Here is a 13,470-nt window from a genome sequence, read left to right as displayed (position 1 = left end):
GAAGAAATTTAAAGGAATAAACTTTTAATTAATTGCATAGCTATTTTGCTTTTGCTATGAATTGTTTTGTAAACTGCACTTTATAGCATTTTAACCTTGTGTTTAACCTGTGTGTATTATGCACTATTATTAAATTCAATTTAATACTTACTGTGGCGACACACTGCCTTTCTGTGGCAACCCTAAAGAATTCGTCTGTCACGAGGATCACGTGCCCAGATGATGCATCATTACGTCTACGTCTGCTTTTCTGTTTGATAGTTAGTTGCACTTAAGATTTTGTAGAATTAGAAATGTCGTAAAAATAAATGTTGGTGTTTTTTAAAAAGTGTCGGCTCAGATTTTCGAACCTATGATTTACTTGTTAAGCAACAAATTTGGCGAGCCAGCCAGGATGAATGTCACAGGGTGACATTATCGATTTCGACACTTGATAATTTACGAAAATAAGAGAAGTTCCTAGGGGCAAACATGGATGATTTAGAAACACTAAAACAGAAGCGGAAAGCAATTAGGAGTGTATTTACGAAAACAGCTAATAAGTTAGATGAACTGATACGATCAGATTATCCGGATTCGGACGATTTAGAAATTTATTTAGATCAAATTTCAGAGAAGTATAAAACTTTACGAAATACGGATCACTCTTTTTTGGAACTTCTACAGAAAAAAGGCTGTACTGAAGAAGAATACGAAAGAGAATTTAGTGCAGCTCAAGAATATTACGATAAATTATCTACGTTGAAAGTAAAAGCCAACAGGAAAAAGGATAAGTGTTCACAGCCTTCTACTGGGTCAACGAATAGCGGTTCTTCATCAGGAATGGTTACAACCGCAAAACAGAAATTGCCAGAGATCGAACTGGTGAAGTTCGATGGAGACTCCCGAAAGTGGTTGACGTTTTGGACAAGGTTTAGTAAAATACATGAAGATACTCGCATCGACAAGAGAGACAAGTTTCATTATCTACTACAATCTACGAAACCTGAGACTGCGCCTAGAGCAATAGTGGAGAGTTTTCCTGCTACGGAAGAAAATTACGAAAAAGCCGTGGAGTATCTCAAAGAACGATTTGGAAACGAAAATGTTTTAATTCAAATTTATGTTAGAGAGCTATTAAAACTGGTAATCAATGACAAACAAAAGATAGACTTATTAACTCTTTATGACAAGTTGCAAACTCAACTACGCGCATTGGAAACACTCGGTTTAACTAAAGATAGTTTGCAGTTGTTTTATTTCCTTTAGTGGAATCAGCACTTCCTGCTGATTTAATACAAATTTGGGAAAGACAACGAGGTATGTCTCCTGAAACAACAGGTAAGAGTGATTTAGAGTCATTAATTGATTTTCTAAAAAGGGAAGTAGAAACTGAATTTAGAGTTAAACTTACCCGTGATGTTTTGGGTTCTGATAAAGTAAGTAATAAGAAAAATAAGTTTTTTGACATAAAACCTGTTGTTCCAACTACATGTGAACTAATTAATGCAAATAGTAGTAAGTGTAAAGATAATTTTCAAAAGTATAAAAAGTCTGATACTTGTATTTTTTGTGAAAAATCCCATTTGTTTGAAAGTTGTAAAGATGCATCTTTAATGAGTTTAGAATGTAAGAAAGATATTATTAAGAAAAAGAATGTTTGTTTTGTGTGCCTTAAGAAAAACCATAGAGCAAATCAGTGCATAGCTAAACATAGGTGTATCTTATGTAAAAATCGACATTTTGTGATTATGTGCCCTGATTTGCCTTCTAACAAAACAAAAAGTGTCACAAAGTTAGGGAATGAAGAAAACAAAACAGGCATTCTTAATAACTATGTTAAGGTATCAGATGTATATCTTCAAACTTTAATTGTAAAAATTCAGAATGGTTCTAAAGAAATGTTTGTACGAGCAATTTATGATAGTGGTTCTATGAAATCATATTTATGTAATGATGTTGCTCAAAGGTTAAATTGTAAGTGTATTGGTGAATCAAAAATTAAGCAATTTCTTTTTGGTGGAGTTGAGACTTCAGAAAATGTATATAAAAACTATGTTATTGAAGTAAGCAATATATATAGTAAATATAAGTGTAAATTAGAGGTACTTGGTCAAAACAAAATTTGTTCTGAAATTAAGCAACTCCCATCTGGTTCGTGGTTACGTGAACTTAAGTCACACGGTATCAAATTAAGTGATTTAGAAAATGGTACATATAAGGTAGATAAAGAGATAAAATTACTAATTGGTGCGGATTTTGCTGGTAAGTTGCTAACTGGAAAAATTGTTCGCCTTACGTGCGGCGTCAGCACGGTGCATACGCAATTAGGCTGGACTGTTATGGGTAAATTTACTGGCACTGAGCCAACTACGATAAATACTGCATCCCTCCTAATTTCTTCTCTGTTAGTGAAGGGTCAATGTATAAGTGATCTCTGGAAGTTAGATGTTTTGGGTATTGGTGAACCTTCCGTAAGTAAAACCAAAACTCAGTTACAGGAGGATACGCAAAAATATTTTGAAGAGACTCTTACGGTAAATTCAGAGGGAAGGTACGAAGTAGCATTACCTTGGGTGTTGGATAGCTCGCTTTTACCCGAAAACAAAGTGATAGCAGAAAAATGTCTTGTAAGTACTAAAAGGAAATTAATGACTACGAGAAATTTTGAAGCTTACGGAGACGTTTTCCAGAACTGGTTAGCACTCGGGATAATTGAAAAAGTACCGGATAAGAATAAATATAAGGGTGTACATTATTTACCTCATAGAGCAGTTGTTAAAGAAAATAGTAGCAGGAGTATAAGACCGGTGTTTAATGCAAGCTCTCATTCGCCTGATTACCCATCATTGAATGATTGTTTATCTACTGGACCAAATTTAATTGAAATTATACCTTCGATTCTTAATCGGTTTCGCAAGAATTACGTTGGTGTCACTTCAGATATAGAAAAAGCTTTCTTGCAAATATCTATAAGGGAAAAAGATCGAGACTTTTTGAGATTTATGTGGTTCAATAGGGATAATCAAGAACAAGTTAAACTGTATCGACATGGAAGGGTAGTTTTTGGTATTACGTGTAGTCCGTATTTATTGGCCGCTACAATATAATATCATTTGAGTGTAGTTCCCGAAAGCTTAAGTCATACAGCAGAGATTTTGAAAACATCCTTTTACGTAGATAACTGTGTGGCTAGTATGGATTCAGAAATAGAAATGAGAAAGTTTGTAAATGAATCACAAATAAATTTGGCTTCGGGTCATTTTAATTTAAGATTCTGGAAATCCAATATAAGAAGTGTTGTGCCAGAGGAAGATTCCTCCACGGAAGGAGATGTGTCTGTTTTGGGCCTTGTATGGCATACAGTTACAGATACCTTATCTTGCAAAATAAGTCAAGATATAAAATTGGATGACCCAGTCACTAAAAGACTAGTTTTAGCAGTAGCTCATCAGGTGTTTGACGTTATAGGGTATACGGCTCCTGTAATGTTGATTCCAAAACTAATTTTACAGGAAACTTGGAATTTAAGGCTTAAATGGGACGATGTTCTTCCCGATGAATTAACCAAAAAGTTTAGGTTTTGGCTTAAAACATTGTACTTGCTATCCAGTATCCAAATACCTAGATGGGTAGGTCTCAAATCTATTAATGAAGCTGTGAGTATACATCTATTTTGTGACAGTAGTAAAAGTGCGTATGGTGCATGCGTCTTTTTAAGAGTACAGACTGGCAAAAAGGTGAAGGTTAGTTTGATACACGCAAGATCGAGAGTAGCTCCTTTAAAACCTATTACGATTCCTCGATTAGAACTTCTTGCTTGTAATATTGGTTCTAGGTTATTGTCTTCAGTTGTTAATGATATTGGCCTACATGAAGTTCGTATTCATTGTTGGACTGACTCCTCGACGGCTTTAAGTTGGATACGGCGAAATCAACATTGGGGAGCATTCGTTTTTAATCGTGTACAGGAAATCAGGTCGTTGACCTTCCCCACTGTATGGCGACATGTCCCTGGTAGTCTCAATCCTGCTGACCTACTTTCTAGAGGTTGTTATGCAGATCAATTAATAGAACGAAAATGGTGGGAGGGACCTGATTGGTTACGGGAAGATGAGGCAAATTGGCCTAAATCTAATGATGAACCAGATGAGGATTTGGTTAATTCAGAAATACGTAAGACAGTTATTGTTATGTTGGCAAAGAGTGATAATTGTATTGGATGGTACTATAAGTATTTCTCATCATTTAAGAAAATTGTAAGAATGTTATTAATACAAAAAGAGTCGTTTAATGGTGAAACAGATGATAAGCTAAGATGACTCAGACCATTTGTCGATAGCCAGGGTCTAATAAGAGCTAAGTCTAATGTTGCTTATCGTGATGACTCTAGCAGCTTTAAGTTCCCCATCATATTACCTTCTGAGCATCCAGTAGTCAAATTATTGATATTAAGTGCACACAAAGATTTGTTGCACGCAGGTACTACATTATTGATGTTGCATTTAAGAGAAAGATACTGGATCTTAAAATCACGTAAAACTATAAGGAACTGTATAAGAAAATGTGTAACATGTCAGAGATTTAAGGCTAAAAGAGGTGAGACAGTCCTAGGCGTTTTACCAAATGATAGGGTTCGTGATTCAGCCATTTTTGAAATCGTAGGGTGTGATCTTGCAGGACCCTTGCATTTAAAGGATGGACGAAAATCGTATATTGTGCTCTTCACCTGTGCGGTTTATCGTGCTACCCATATGGAACTGGTTACTTCATTAACAACTGAATCATTTTTTCAAGCTTTAAGACGTTTTATCGCACGTCGTGGACGCCCTACCACCATATATTCCGATAATGGGAAAAATTTTGTTGGTGCAGAGAGAGTTCTGCAAACCATTGACTGGGACAGCCTCTGCTCTAAGGCTGCTGAAAAAAGAATACAATGGAAATTTAATCCTCCATCCGCCGCTTGGTGGGGTGGATGGTGGGAGCGATTAATACAAATTGTAAAACAAATATTAAGAAAAATTTTAGGTCGTGCTTCTCTTGGTTATGAAGAGTTACTCACCGTCTTGTGTGATTGTGAAAGAATTGTCAACTCAAGACCACTTACGTACGTGTCTGACGATATTGAAGATCCCTTGCCTTTAACTCCAGAAAAATTTCTGCATGAAACTCCACAGTCGGGTGTACCTGATATTGACAATGTGGACAAAGAAAAATTGAGTAGAAGAGCGAAGTATCTCCAGAGAATGAGAGAATTGTTAAGAGTGAGATTTCGCTCTGAGTATCTAGGGCAGTTAAGACAGCAGTCTACCAGAAATTACAAAAATAAACCTCTCTCTGTAGGAGAAATTGTCTTGCTGGAGGATCAAAATAAAAACCGTGCATATTGGAATTTAGCACGCGTTATTCGAGTGATCCCTGGTCGAGATGGCAACATAAGAGTTGCTCTTGTAAAAAGTAATAATTCAGAGTTCTTGAGACCAATACAGAGATTGTTTAGATTGGAACTGGATAATATAATAGATAATACTCAAAATGAGCAAGTTCCTTTCACCACCAGTAGTGGTAGAGTTGTAAAATCACGAATAATGTAATTTATGTCTTTGAATTATTATGATTAATTTTTGTGCTATTATTGTTGTATTATTCCTCAGTATTAATTTTGTTTTCAAGTAATATGATATAAGTATTAAGTAATTTTCTTTGTTGTATAACCATCATTTATATTGATGTAAGTTTTATGTTTTGAGTGTATAGCCATCCACTCAAAAGGTGGGAGAATTGTGGCGACACACTGCCTTTCTGTGGCAACCCTAAAGAATTCGTCTGTCACGAGGATCACGTGCCCAGATGATGCATCATTACGTCTACGTCTGCTTTTCTGTTTGATCTTTAGTTGCACTTAAGATTTTGTAGAATTAGAAATGTCGTGAAAATAAATGTTGGTGTTTTTTAAAAAGTGTCGGCTCAGATTTTCGAACCTATGATTTACTTGTTAAGCAACACTTACCATATAACAATTTTGAAAATTAAACTAACTCCCTACAATTTATGAAGCAGATAACATTAAATTAGGAACATAATTTCTTGAAAAACATGTATAAGTGTATTTTACACTAATAACAGTCACTATTTTAGAGATTTACATGATTATTATTTAACTTATTTGATATTTATTTAAACACAGTCAACTACTATTATAATCACAATGTAAGAACATTTTGCAGATTAAAATAACTGATTTGTAAACATACAATTTATTTCCTTGGTTTTTTGAAAGATACTAAAATAATAAATTGTACAATAAAAATACAAAACATTTGTGCTTTTTTTAAATCTGAAATCTTTTCAGCTATTTTAACATCTAATTTATTTATGTCTATTTCCTTTTCTTTAACTATTCTTCTAAGTTCATTTGCTTTGATAAACAAATCAACGTTCCTGAAGGTCTCAGCTTCATCTGCTAAAGCATCTACTTCTTCATTAATATCTTTAATGTCCCTTTGAAGAAATTTTTTCTTCTGCTTCATATAATCAATTTCTTCCTCAATAATATTTCTTTTCCTTTTTGAATTTTCAGATTTAGTTAAAGATTTTTGTTCTTCTAAATACTGCATATATTTAGACCTTGCAGAAGCTGCTGCTGATCTCATTTCTTTATTAATTTCGATATTAAGAACACCTCCAGAAAATTTTATGTAATCAAATACTGTGCGTTGAAAAATGTATGATGAGTCACTTAAATTTTCAATTTCAATTGCTTTATTTACAGAGAAGCCCCTTTCCACAGAGGCCTGTTCATGTAACAAGATAAGAATACATGTCACAGTGAATACTTGAATGAAAGTATACATTATATATATATATATATATATATATATACATATACATACAGTACAAAGTCCGAGATCTGGACATCCAATATCTGGAATGACCTAAAATCCGGACCTCAAAGCCACCACCAACCAATTTTTTAGGGCTTTTTTAAAGGGAAGGGGTATGCTTTACGCATGCGCATTAGATTTTTTTCCTCATCATAAAAAAAAAACATGCCGGAAATCCCGATTCTTAATCTCAGTTTGGCGCTAAATAAAATATCTCACTATTGAAGAAATAATTATTTTAGCATAAATTTGTATGATTAGTAACTTGACTCCATAGCTGCGTATCTGCTTGGCATAATCTCAAACCGAAACATTTGTTAATTTTACACCAACTAATATTTTATATCCTTGATGCCGAAATCGCGAATAATTATTTATTGTATTTTGCTTTCATCACCACATGTTTATCAACGGATGACAACTTGAGTGATGACTCATGCAGCGACGCCAAATAACAGAGTATTATCCGATTACAGATTTAAGTTTAATGCGCTAAAATGTTGACAAGGGGAGATTTAGCAAAAATTTCTTTCCTTATGCTAAAAATAGATTTTGTTAATGATACTCATAGGACAAACGATTATATTTAGTGCTATTTGAATTAAGAATAACTGATTTGTTATTCACATAAAGCCAGAACCAGCGTCAGAGCTCGCATGGCCGCACCAGGCGGCAGAATTTAGGGAAGTTAAACAGAAGTTTTTCATTGCGATGACAATGCCCAATCATCAATCAATTAACGGAGGGCGAAATCTGTAGTATGGTTCTAAATCCAGAAAATAACAGCTACCGATAGTGAAGAAAGTAACAGAGAGGTTACTGAACGAGAAAAAATTTTGATTGACAAGTTATTCGGAATTCTCGACACAGCAATTACAGGACTTGAACAATGGAACTTAATAACTGAACAAGAAATTATATGTCTATAGTATTAGTCTAAAGTATTAGCAGAGAAAACAAATCAAACAACTCACATTGAAAGAAATGTTTAATAAAGTAAACATATAAATATTAAGCTCTTTTCTTTTGTAAATTTTGATACCCTTTAAATCATAAATGCTTCACTATTTCATAAATCACGATTTCATATTTTCAATTTTATAATTTCTACGTGCCATCTTAGTAGATTTACAATGATCTAATATCCGGAAAAATCTCAAATCTGGGATCGCCAAAGTCCCGACGAGTCCAGACCTCGGACTTTGTATATATATATAATACGGAATGTATATTTTCAGTTAAACTTCTACCCAATAAATTTAGTAATTCATGAAAGTTAATTTTGCGTCTAGTTAATTCAGGAAAATTAGTTGTTTTCAGCTTTAAAAATATTAAAAAATTTTTAATTAGTTAGTTATTTTCAACTAATAATTGTATTGCCATTAGCAAAAATAATGCATTACTATCAACAGCATAGGATTAAACCAAATACTTAATTGTCTATTGAAGCTTCAAAACGTATTTCCGAACTTCACTTTTTCTCGGCTAGCGTTACCGAATTTGCCCTTGGCGACCTAAAATCGAAATGGAGCCAACAGATTTCCCGCGAAATCGATAACAGACCCTCTGTAGAAATAAACTCATAATCCCGATATCCCATACATATAGTATGTGCAAAAGAGAATAAACTCCGTAGAAAGTGATAAAAAATTAATTTATGGCTTAATTGAAACAAACACAGAAATTAAGCTAAGTAAAACCGTGTAAAAACAAATTGAAATGATGAAACGAAACTTAATTTTCATGTGAATTTTCAGCGCTGACTCTCCCATTCTAGAAATTTCAATTTGTTTCAGACAAAGACCACATTTAAGGATTGCCATCCATCAATATCCAGTCTTTGTAATCAGCTTGATGAAGCCACAGTTTATTGAAAATGCACTTTCCAGGCATCTCGATCCTATTGGCGTCGGAAGGATTGTGGCCTTCTAGGTTCGGATTGCTCTAATTTTGGCAAATATTTTCAGAACCCCTTCCCCCCCTTTTTTTTTTCTCGGGCACCTTCATCATTACTTTCGCCTGTTAAAGAACTTCCGGCTTCACGCTTTCGTCACAATCTCCCTAAATTTATGGATAACACCTGTTTCCAAGGTTCTTTAATATACTAAGGTTAGGCCAGGAACGGAAAAAGCGTGCCATTGGTTGCTGGTAGTGACGTCACCCGGGAGACAAGACGCATCGGCCGACGCGTCTGCTACATGATTTTGGTAATGGAAAAAATGTAAACTAAAGCAAAAAGATCATTTTATATGTGGTAGATACACCGGAAATACCGGGTATATACTTTCCAATTAAGTATTTTGTTAAAGAAAATGTTTATTTTATGCACAGAATTCGTACGAATGCTGAAAATAATTGTAAACATTAAATTCTTTTCGTAAAGGAAAGCATTAGAAAATGAAAAACGATATTTAAGTTAATTAAGGGAAATAAATATTGCAAAACAAGGTATTTTTGAATATTTTTTCGTAGTATTGTTTGCACTAAATAAATCTTGTTGAACAGAACACATGATGGCATAAGTGCTACGACGTAAAAACATAATCAAAAAGTATTATTCTGTTTATTTTCATTGCTCATGCACTTTTTTTTAATACAAATGAACTTTGACATTCCATGAGAAATATATGATCGTGATTTTCAGTTTAAATTACATATCTCAAGCAAAAATATACATAAAAAGATTTGACTTAACAAATTCATATTTAAATACCATAAAATTCTACAAATTTCTTAATATCCGTCATTATACTTTTAAATAGTATACTTATCACATTCTTTTTACAGTGAAAAGTCACTTCATACTGATTCACTTCAGATTTTAGCAGAAGTGCATATATTTTCAGTATAATCTAAAAGTACTCTTATAATCCCTTACACTCCCAAGATTTCTATATAACATTTATCCTGACGTGATTATTTGCTTTAGTAAATAATCTTCGATATTGGCATCCTATTCTTCCTTCCATACATTAAAAATGGAACAATAAAAATACATTTTCTTACACATATACGCACAATAATAATAATAATAAACTTGCCCTACATCTTAGTTTCGGCCCACCAACGGCCGAGCGGTAAAGTCGCTGAACACTGGTAGTTCGGTCCGAATCCCGCGAACGGGCTGGCTGCATGGGGTTTTTGTGGTTTTCCTCATGTGTAACGTGTATACGAGCCAGTTTCCCTGAGAAAGTCCTCCACAAAGGCATCACAGCTATTACGAAGATAGCCCTAGTGTGCTTTGCCATAATTAAATACAGACTGTACACAAATTAAATATTTTTAATTACTAATGTATTTTTATAAGGTTGTTTCTTAAAATACTTTTGTTATACTCGAAATATGTGTTCAATATTGAGTTATTTTTCTATCTCTTATAATTAAAAACAAGTTATATGGAATCAAAATTAAAACATATGCAGCAGTTAAATAACACTGAACAGAATATCTTACTTACTCTTTCGCTATTTTTATTCTAGCATTATACACAGATTTGTTTTCCTTCAGGTTCAAGCATGTGTAAGTTATATCAATTAAATTACATCACACATACCTGTATGCATCAGTTAAATAACACTGAAAGAAATATGTCACTCACTCATTCGATGTTTGCATCATAGTGAGGTCGAGAAATTGTTCTTTCCTCACGGTGAGGCATGTATCAGTTTACTTAGTTCGCAAAGCTTAACCCAGACGCTGCTTCAATACATAGAATTCCGTTTGGGATGTAAAGAAAGTAACCAAAACATGTGAATGAAGTTGGATACGCGAATTTATTAACTAATCATTCAGGTACTCAGTATTGGTAAACATGACATGAGTTTAAATATCTCACTACGATGTAAGTCTCATACAGAAAATGAAGATTTTGATAAAAAAATGATTTAAAATGAGAAATTTTTCAATTTAAATGTAAAATAGCAGTAAAATGAAAAATAAATGTAAAATTACATCACAGTTATGTATGAAAACTACATAAATTCATTAAAAAATAGTTATTTTATCTGGTTGTAAAGAGTGTTTTCCGCCAAAAAACGTATTAACGTGTATAATTCTGACACAACGCTATAGCACAATTTGCCACTTCCGCCTAGGTATAATAGCAAATTAACAACACAAATCAAATCAAACTGTTGATGCAACGAAAGTAAACAAACGCCAAGAACTAACGCTGTCACCCACATGACGTCATGCGTATGTGGCATAACTTTCTCCCTGCACTGCGCATCGCTCTTGGGCCCCCCCCTGACCTGTTTCGAAAGATTGGGTAAATAGCCAATCAGACACCGATACTTTCGTTTGAGTAGCTGTTTTTTTTTTTTTTTTTTTAAATTGTTTGCAACGCAAATCCGCCAACAGATTGGTTAAGAGCCATGCAATTTTAATTCCACGTTCATGAGAAATTGTAATTCACACTTAGAATGGCAATCATTAGAAATGATAAGAAATGTCAAATGAGCAAAATTAAGGACCGTTTATTCATTTTGGCCAAAATTAAGAACTTTTAAGGACCAAAAATCATTTTTGAAAAAATTAAGGACTTTTAAGGACCGTACGAACCCTGAATAAACATAAATTTGAAAATACTTTATTACTACTTCTAAATTCGAATTTTCCTCTCTTAGCAACTGTTTTCGCGAACAAAAAAAAAAGCAAAAAATCTCATTTAATTAGCATTTTATCCCAAATTAATTAAACAGTTCAAAAAGTTTCCAAATTTTTCCCTCGGAATTTCTTTTATAGAAGACCTATCATTTATATTATCTTATTTTATCATTAAGTAATACTTACCTTTAATGAGCAACATTCATATGCACAATTCAGAGCAATCACATCCATACATTCTGTACTATAAAGCTTATAACAAAGTATAGAAAATTGCCAAGACAAATACCAAACAATATGAAATGAAATCTGCAACTACAACACCTAAATTCGATGTTCTTGATGTAAAGCATTACGTCAAAGATTCATGAAATAAAGTAACATTAAACAATATCAATCAACTATACAGAAAAAACACATGACAAAGCAAAATTCAACCCTCCATGAAAAACTCTTGCACAATGGTGTAAATTTTATATCAAATGTTGTATATTTCAAAACTGATTAAAATAAACATCTCTTCTTCAGAAGTAGAAAATTTATAGCAGCAATGGAATAAAGAGCAACAAATGGAAAGGTACAGCCAAAAGAATGAATATACTGCAATCAAAGAAAGAAAAAAAAAAAAAAAAAAGGAAAGAAAGAAATTCAAGTTGAAATATTAGAATTTTGAATGCTTTTGAAAAAGCTTGCCTGTAATTAATGACATTAACACAGAGAAATTTTTGTGAGAGGTTTCAAGAAAATATTCACCAATTGAAGAATCTTCCCTCCCCCTCTCCAAAGTTACTTAGAAGCTTTCTGGGTAGTTTTTAACAGAAATGAAATCAAAATTCTGGTTAAGAGATCAATCACAATAAGATAATAAATATTTATTCATTTATTTTTGTCTAACTTACGATTCCTTTTCATGAGTCTATGGCAAAATTTTAGCTAGTTTGACACACATGACAGATCAAAGCAGTGAAAAGCAAAAATAAAATCACTGCTGAATTTTTTCTAACAATAAATCATAATGGAACTGCGGACGTCACCGGATAATGAAAAAGCATTATATTTCTGCAGAAATAAGGCATTTCATTTTTCTCAACAATAAGGAATGAAAAATTTGCATTCTATGAAGTTGTACTTCTTAATCGACTTTTGAGAGCAAAAATAAAATCACTGCTGAATTTTTTCTAAGAATGAATCATAATGGAACTGCAGATGTCACCGGATAATGAAAAAGCATTATATTTCTGCAGAAATAAGACATTTTTCTCAACAATAAGGAATGAAAAATTTGCATTCTATGAAGTTGTACTTCTTAATCGACCAAATTTTATGCAAATGCAATGTGAAAAATCCCAAGCAAAAGGTTATAATATGGGTCAGAAACTGGTTTGAAGATATGAAGATAGTCAAACTTCTTTTATAACAACTATTTACTTTATTTATCGTTGACCAGTGTGCAATGGCAAAGCTGTCCGCAATGCTGAATTTGTGCAATTAATGATTTTTTTTATTTTAAATACTGAAAACAGATTGTTATGTACACGGAAGGAACAGCACACAAAAAAAAAAAAAAAAAAAAAAATTACACAAGGCTTTCTTTAAACAATGCTTAATTACCCATGTTTCTTACTTTTTATATTTTACTGATTACTCTTTTACAGAATTCTTAGTGTGCCATTACTTTGGAAATGGCCCTTGCCTTTGCCTGCATTAGCTTGGCAAAAAATTAACCAGCAAGGAGTTTGTCACCTTTGGGTAGGGTAAAGACAATCAGAAAGCACCATTCTTTCTTATAAAGTACATAAAACTACATCAATATTGTGTTGCAGCAGAATCTAAATTATTCATTCTTCAACTATCCAAAATGCCATTTTGCCAAAACTGAATGCAAAGAAACATCCCCAATTACATGCTACAATTCAATCACTCTGAAAACTACTGATTGATTGCAGACAATTTTTTTAGCGATCACACATGTTGAATATTATTCCTAAAGAAAGAGATG

General features: G+C 33.1%; 1 protein-coding gene across 2 annotated transcripts in view; it reads right to left on the bottom strand.

Moving 5' to 3' along the window:
* Positions 1-13,470, bottom strand: part of LOC118200100 (uncharacterized) — a 68,583-nt gene that overhangs the window by 23,173 nt on the left and 31,940 nt on the right. The gene's annotated exons all lie outside the window — the stretch shown is intronic.

This window comes from Stegodyphus dumicola, chromosome 9 (assembly GCF_044657685.1).
Source record: "Stegodyphus dumicola isolate Sdum_Otavi_A_Nest chromosome 9, ASM4465768v1".
Taxonomy (NCBI): Eukaryota; Metazoa; Arthropoda; class Arachnida; order Araneae; family Eresidae; genus Stegodyphus; species Stegodyphus dumicola.
The sequence above is the reverse complement of the archived record's forward strand: the minus strand, read 5'-3'. Positions and strand labels throughout refer to the sequence as shown.